Source organism: Drosophila obscura, unplaced genomic scaffold, assembly GCF_018151105.1.
Source record: "Drosophila obscura isolate BZ-5 IFL unplaced genomic scaffold, ASM1815110v1 contig_73, whole genome shotgun sequence".
In the NCBI taxonomy this organism is placed as follows: Eukaryota; Metazoa; Arthropoda; class Insecta; order Diptera; family Drosophilidae; genus Drosophila; species Drosophila obscura.
Window position 1 is genome coordinate 4,284,471 of NW_024542865.1, and position 7,493 is coordinate 4,291,963.

The window sequence follows — 7,493 nt, forward strand, 5'->3', positions numbered from 1 at the left end:
CGAAAGTTCTGCTCTGCTCTGCTCTGCTGGAGACGACACTTGGCAGCGGGTGCAGCGGCACCAAAAGTGCATTTGGGAAACTTAATTAAAACGAAGAATGTGAAAATTAAGTTTTTTTGTTTAAGCCCAAGCAGATGTTTTTTTTTTGTTTCTATTTTTACTCGATTTGCGTGCCAATTTTCGTTTTAATTTAAGCATTTTGTATTTAGAGCTAAAGACTACAATTTATACGATTTTATATGGAAATTAATAAGCACGAATAAAACGCACGACGCATTTAAAGCCAGCCTGTATTCGGGGGTCGAAACATTTGGATACTCTTGCATATTTATTGTGTCTGACATTTGCTTCAACATTTATTCCAAATCATAGTACTGTTTGAAAGTGTATCAAAACGAGTTCCAAACGTACATATGTACATATGTTACTCCATGCGTGTGCCTGTGTGTGGGTTCTTGCTTGAGCGGCACAGTTTTTGTTGGGCCTCAACTCTGACTTTGTTATGTATGTATATGTTCTCGTCTTCAGCTTCGCTCTCAGCCGATCGTTTCGTTTCTGTTTTTATCAATTTCTCAAGGTCAAACTGTACAAACAAAGGTGCGATAAGCCCAGCGCCAGCGCGGCTTGAAATTTGTTGGTCCCCGTTCTGGCATATTCGTTGCTGCTGCTTCTTTGCCAGCGACGCGTCGCGATGATAGGTACCAAGAGAGAGAGAGAGATAGAGAGCGATAAGTTCAACAAACCGTTGGAACGCGGTGGAGAGTAAATAGAAAGCAAGAGTGAAGAAGTGCGCGTGGGAATGTGTGTGTGGGTGGAACGGGTGGGTAGGGGCAAGGAGACTCCGTTGCATTTGCCTGAATCAGGCAAAGATGCACTCCGTGAGTGTGAGTGTGTGTGTGTGTGTGTGGCACAGTGATGTCTCACAAATGATAGCTCTAATGCTCCTTTGGGTGTTTCCTATTTCCAGGCATCCTTTTTTTTGTATCTTTTTTTTATCTGGTGTGTCCCCTGAGCTCCTATGGGATTCATCTGCAGAGAATAGTGCGCTAGTTCAATATGGCATACAAATACCGATCGACTGCACCATATTTGTCTACCAGTCTGTACTATATAAGGGCTTATCGCGTGATGAGAGAGACCAGACCGAGAGTCAACGAATGCGTGTGTGAAAAAAACACACCTCCTACAATCAAACGTTTCGTGTTCCTGCTTGTCCTCTACCTCACCTCCTCATCACTTTTTGATAACTTAAATAAACTTCATTAAAAGTTCCAATTGACGCGTTAATACTCATTATTTAGGGTATTTTTGGCTTATTAATTATTTTACTGTTGCTTTTAATACGCTTATCTTCTGATATGGTCGTTATCTGGGGGGTGTAGTAAACGTGCCCCCAAAAACAGACGCACACAAACACTGAGACATAAAGATATGAATGCAGAGGAGGCATATGTACAGACAAACATGTACACACAAACAGTTACGGTCATTAAAATAGTAATGCTGCTATAAGAGATTTATATTACATATGTATTTCATTCGAATCCTGGTTCATACGCCGTAAAAGCTGGCAGTATTCAATGCAGAGGTTGGCTGTGGGAGAGCCTGTACTATTAATATCAAAGATTTGTATATGAATATCATCTTCATTGTATAAATCATCTTATTATATAAATAAACAAATAATTCTGCATCATAATCATTTATACTTAATCATCTAGGTAAGTTGTAAAACAAACAAATGAATGAAATCCGCCTGCTGTGCGAAGACATTATTGGGGCACTGTATGTACATTTGTACATATATCTCACTGCGGTAATAACTTGCTCGATCTTTTTTTCTGCTCTCTTTTGCTCGTCACTCACTCGCACACTCTCAATTGCCATCATCCTGTTCGTTCGTGTGCCAAAACAAGCTGTTTGTGCTTTTTAAAAGCTTTTATTCGTTTGACAGCTTGCAAAAAAAAGCATGGCTCTCTTTTGCGCCCTCTGACTTTCGCTCTTTCTCTCTGTGTAAGCTCTTTTGCTGGTGCCTGCCGTTCGTTTGTTCGGTTCGCGTCATGTGCTCTAGGCACCGCTCCATTTCGTTTCGTTTCGTTTTTGGTTTCGTCTCCTCCGTCGCATCTTCCATCTTCGTGCTAGAAAGAGGAGCCGCCACCGCCACGGCACGCATCCACTCAAAAGACAGTGAGTGCGCCTAGCCGAGGCAGCAGCGAGGACATGGACATGGGAGCAGCAGCCACAGTCGCATAGTCAAGCGCAGCAGCCACAGTCGCCAGCAATTGCAAGGGCTCCGCCTTCGAGAGGTCCGCCGCCCGAGAGTCCGAGTTGAGTTTTTTTTTTTTCATGTGTGGGTGTGTGTGCTGTTCTACTCTGTTCTTTTCTTTTCTGTTCTACACTGTTGTGCACTACTGCTCTGTACTGGTTCTGTTCTACTATGTTGTGCTCTGTGCTATTCTGTTCTATTCCCACGCACCAAAACGTGTCCTGATTTGTCCTGCTCTGCTCCGGTTTTTGCGTGCGTTTGTGTGTGTAGCGATGCAGCCAGTGCCACCGCGTGGGAGCTTTGCGGGGCAAAGCAGCAGCAGCAGCGATGCAGCGGCAGCGACACCAGTGTGTAACGGTAAAGGCTTAGAGTGCGACGTGTGCCAATTGTTCTGTCACTCTCCCTCCCTCCCCCGCTCTTGTACTTGTTTCATGATTATTACATACATACATATATGCCGTTTGTTTTATCTTTTTTTTTTTTTGCTGCCTTTGCATTTGCCGTCTTCTTCTTTTGGCAACTACGTAATTGCGCTGCTGCTGCTGGTCTTGCTTTTTTTTTCCAGTGTGTGTTTGTGTGTGTGTGTGTGTGTGTGTGTGTGTGTGTGTGTGTGTGTGTGTAGAGTGTGTGTGTGTGAGTGTGGTGTGCGGGTGAATGCAAAAGTGCGCGAAGCAAAATCACATGCATATACATATGTATGTACACATGTAATCGTAATGTACGGCTGTCAATAGAACAGGTTCTAATTAGTGTGCGTTAACGGTGCTTCCTTGTGGTCGCAACAGGCCCCCTCCCCACCACCCTCTCACCGAGAATGGGTGTGTGTGTGTGTCTATGTGTATGAGGTAGTCTTCTCTCTTTTGTTGTTGTTGTTGTTCTTTTGCATGTGCTCTCGTTCACTCCCATGCCAATAGTGGGTGTGTGTGTGTGTCTGTGTGCAATAAAATTTCATAATGGTTTTTGTAGCAGCTAAGCTAAGCCAGGACAACCACCCCACACTACCCAAAATGTATTTCCAATTTTAAAATGCGGCCCCCAAAGAGGCGAATAGAACAGCAAATGTAGCGGAATATGGTAACCAAAAATACAAAACGAAATTCAACAAAAAAAAAAAAACCAACAACAATAAAATTGATAAAACTTTGAGGCCAAAAGTTCTCCGGAAAAAGTCAAAAAGTTTGCCGGATAAAGTGACCCAAATTTATTGAGCCGCCCGCCTGCCCTCGTAAATAGTTTCCCCTCTCTTATTTGGAGAAGTTATTTAAAATTCTGAAACTGAAACGCTTATCCATTTTGTATTCTTATTGTGTGTTTTCAAAGTTTTCTTTACACATTTTTCGAGTTTTTAGTTGTAGGTGTCTTCAAATGTTTCCTTTAAATATTTATAGAATATATTGTACCATAAAACCCAAACAGTTTTAGAACTTTTTATTTTTATTTGTCTGATATTTTGTCATTTTTCTTTTTCTTTATGTAGCAAAATCAGTTGAATAAAAGCAGCTGAATTATTTTTTAAATTTGGAGTCCTTAAAACCATAAAACATGCCAACACACATGCTGAAGAGTGCTCCTGTCCCAACCCATTCCATATAACGCTGAAGAGTCACGTTTTTGACCCATTTTCACATGCTTCATGCCTCGGAGCACAAAAGCTGTGCCTCATCTCTGGGCCTCTTTTGAGCCTTGTCGTATTAACCATTGAATCCACTTAACCCACGAGTGGGTCCTTGTACTATTGCCAGGCCCTGTCATGTCTCTCTGATGTAATTCCATTTGATTTGCAATGGTTAACCAGATTCCTGCCTGCCACAGCCACAGACATTCGGCATTTTGCGGTTTCTAGTGTATGCGGCTCATGCCCCCCCCACCAATGCCAAATGCCCCACGCCCCAGGCCACCGTGCATGGGTGCATGATTGTACATACATATGTGTATTAGTGGAAGTGGTTGGTTGTACTTGCCACATGAATATACTGTAGCAAGTCAGTAAGTTTGATAGCTTTTGGGTGTGTATGTATGTATTTAGTTGTTGTTGCCTCAATTGTGACAGAGATAATTCAACTGTAATTTGTTTGTCTCTCGGTTCTTTCCCTCACTCTCTCTCTCTCTCTCTCTCTCTCGCCAGTAAACCCATTTGTGCCCCCAGGCCAGGGTCCAAGACCAGACCAGACCAGCAGCTCAACTTGTGCTTCCCTCAACCAAACCACCCGAGACGCTACGAACAGCAACGAAACGGAAGTGCAATCATTGAAATGATTGATTGAACGATCGATTGATTTATTTTACCCGCAAAATAAACCTTAACCTCACACAGCCGATGCCTGGACACGTGATTGGATCTCCGGACTAAAGATCAACTGAAACACCGAGACGCAAAACCAAGAACAGACTCATTTACTGGTGAGTATTTTAAGAGTTGTTTTGGAGTAGCTTTGAGTCGGTGGATCAGTGAGAGCGGATGTTCATTAAGAAACACAAAGAGAGAGAGGATCGACACAGACAGGTTTCTTCACAAGAAAACGTTTAGCGATAGGCTTCTTCAGCGATAGGCTTCTTCAGCGAGTGACTCTTCAGCGAGTGACTCTGCAGCAAGAAGAAGAAGAAGACGGTTTCTCTGCTATGAAATATCAGCTTTAATTAATATTTTGGATCCACAACTCCGACAGACTCCTCTTTTGAACATTTGAATGTTGACGCTGTCGTCTGGTCCACATGATCTTCAACGCTCTACTGCAAGCTGGTGCAAACACACAACCAAACAAAAACATTTTATATATGTATGCACACCAACCATGTTCTTTTGTTGCAGCAAGCCCATTGGTTGGGCCCCACACCAAACTGGCCCATCAATTTTGGTTCTCCTACCCGCCACCGGGCGCTGGCGGCGGTTCCTCAAGTGAGTTTTACAGTTTTCGCATGCGAGCGCAGCATTTTGGCCCCTTTCTACTACTAAATACTAAGAAATACTCTACTACTACTTCTCCTTCTCCTCGTAACCTGCTCCCCCATTTCATTTTTGTTGTTTGTCCATCGGTGTCTATGTAATTTGATTGATCGATATATGAACGGCAAATCGTCCTATAGCCAATAATAGTCTAGCCTGCAGTCTCCTCCCCGACGGGCACTGGCCAGCATTGGGCAGCAATCTGGGCACCCAGATGCTACGCTGTTGGATCTGTGTCCCCAGCAGCTTGGAGCGTATTGTCCTTTATTCTGTTTCGAATTTTTTTGTTGGGTAAAAAATTTCTACTTCTGGTTTCTTTCTTACGTTTTGGTTATCGTGAATCACTGTATGACTTAGGCCATCCTATGAGTCCTCTCTCTATATATCTTTGGTATTATCTGTAATTTACATATCATGCAAAAATACATATATATATATATCTCTGTACGTACGTATATGTCTGTATGTCTGTGTCCTTGTCTTGGTACGTTAATTGATAAGTGACTCCTCTCAATACATAAATATCTAAAAAAAAAACAATATTGTATATCTCTCTATATATTGTCGTGTATTACCTGTGTAACCTAATCAGACATTAGCAGATGATTTCCCTATTTCGTTTTGGCATTACTTAGGTAAATATATCGTATCGTATACATATATCGTACTTATATATCATTTGATTGTAGTTAGGAAATGATAGCTATAGACTTATTACAAAAAAAAAAAAAATAACTCTTCAAAATAACATAACCCTAGAGCCAAGGCCCCGAATCACAGAGAGTTGTTTCGTTATTATACGAGTAGATTGTGTAAACAGCATAAGAACATTTTCGTATCAATGATTTTTATTAAGTTTTCTATAATTTTTCTTAGCTGCAGCTATGAAAATTGTTTAGCAACAAACAAAAACAACGTTTTTCAAATGGGTTAAGCCAACAAAGGGTTTTAAAATGTTCAAATGATATAAAATCTATCTATCTATTGCGCAATGGAAAAGTGATGCCCATCTTGTATACTTTGGCCAGATGGGCAGCACTCTTTTTCGCACACATTATTTGTTGGCTTTTTACCTCTGAAATGAGCTATAATTAAGATTTAGTTCCAATTCAAGTGCTAATAATTGAACCAATTTGTGTTTTGTCTTTCTTTCTTTTGCTCTTCTTTGATTGTAACGTCTTTCAACACCACAACAACAACAACATCAACATCAACATAAAAAAAATATATACTATAGTATAATAGTTGCAATTGTAAACCAATAAGGAATCAAAATACATATAATCAAAGCTAAAAAAGAACAAAAAGAAAAAACCAAAAACCAAAAACCAAAAACAAAACCAAACCGAACAGCAGAGAACGAGAGAGATTCTTCGTATAATCCGGCGATCGATCCCTTTTTTTTCTTCGCTTTCGCTCTCGCGCTCTCTGTTTCTCTCTCACTCTGAAATCTGTTATCCATATTTCTGACACGCTCTCTCTCTCTCGCTCGCTCGAATGAAACACACACACAAAAGACACTCAACGCACTCACCTAACGGTATTATAGCGGATACGAATTCGATTTCGATTCGGCTTTCGGGCTTACGGTTTTCGCGTTGCGCGCTCGGTTTTTAAAAGTGCTTTCCCCCCATAGAGAACATATATTAAATAAAACAAAAGAAAACGAAACGAAACGTAACGAAACGAATACAAAACGAAGCGATGCAAAAGAAATGAAATGAAAGGAAAAATAACAGGAAAGAAATGAGAAAAAAACACCGTTAAGCAAAAAAAAACACGAACATCCATAAGCCCACAAATAAACAAAAAAAAACAACAACAACAACAACAGTAACAGTAACAAAGAACAACAGTTACAACAACATCAGACACACTTTGAGGTAAGGAAGTAAGTCTTTCTCTGTCTCTCTGCCACATACCCTACCTTCCCGTACCGCCATCACTTTTTGTGTGTCTCTATCTCTCTCTCTCTCTCTCTCTCACTCTCTATCTCTGTGCCTTAATCTCTGGTCTTGTAGTTGTGTTGGCAACCTCTGCCCTGTCCTGCCCTGCTATGGCCTGCTATGGCCACCATACATTATGCCCCTTAGTGTGAACCCCCTAGTTGAAAGCAAATTCCGTTATACCGTTGACTGTTCCGTTACGTACTCGTAGATTTTCTGTTTTCGTTTCACGTTCCACCATCTCTCGCTCGCTCTGCTTTCCGCTAATGTTTTCCTTGAGTTTTTCTACCATATTTTCTTTCCTGGTTTCTGTTTTTGTTCTAGTTTCTTTTTCGTT

The 7,493-nt window shown here is 41.2% G+C and overlaps 1 long non-coding RNA gene across 2 annotated transcripts; it reads left to right on the forward strand.

The window, feature by feature from the left end:
• The first annotated feature begins 2,043 nt into the window (after nucleotides 1-2,043).
• On the forward strand, nucleotides 2,044-6,922 carry LOC111065415. Of its 2 annotated transcripts, none has more exons than XR_002606998.2 (4): nucleotides 2,044-2,327; nucleotides 4,392-4,666; nucleotides 5,076-5,162; nucleotides 5,803-5,820. It is a non-coding gene; the product is annotated as an uncharacterized LOC111065415 (long non-coding RNA). The 2 variants fall into 2 exon arrangements; XR_002606997.2 differs by lacking the exon at nucleotides 5,803-5,820 and adding an exon at nucleotides 6,448-6,922 and having other exon boundaries at nucleotides 2,046-2,327.
• The last annotated feature ends 571 nt before the right edge of the window (nucleotides 6,923-7,493 follow it).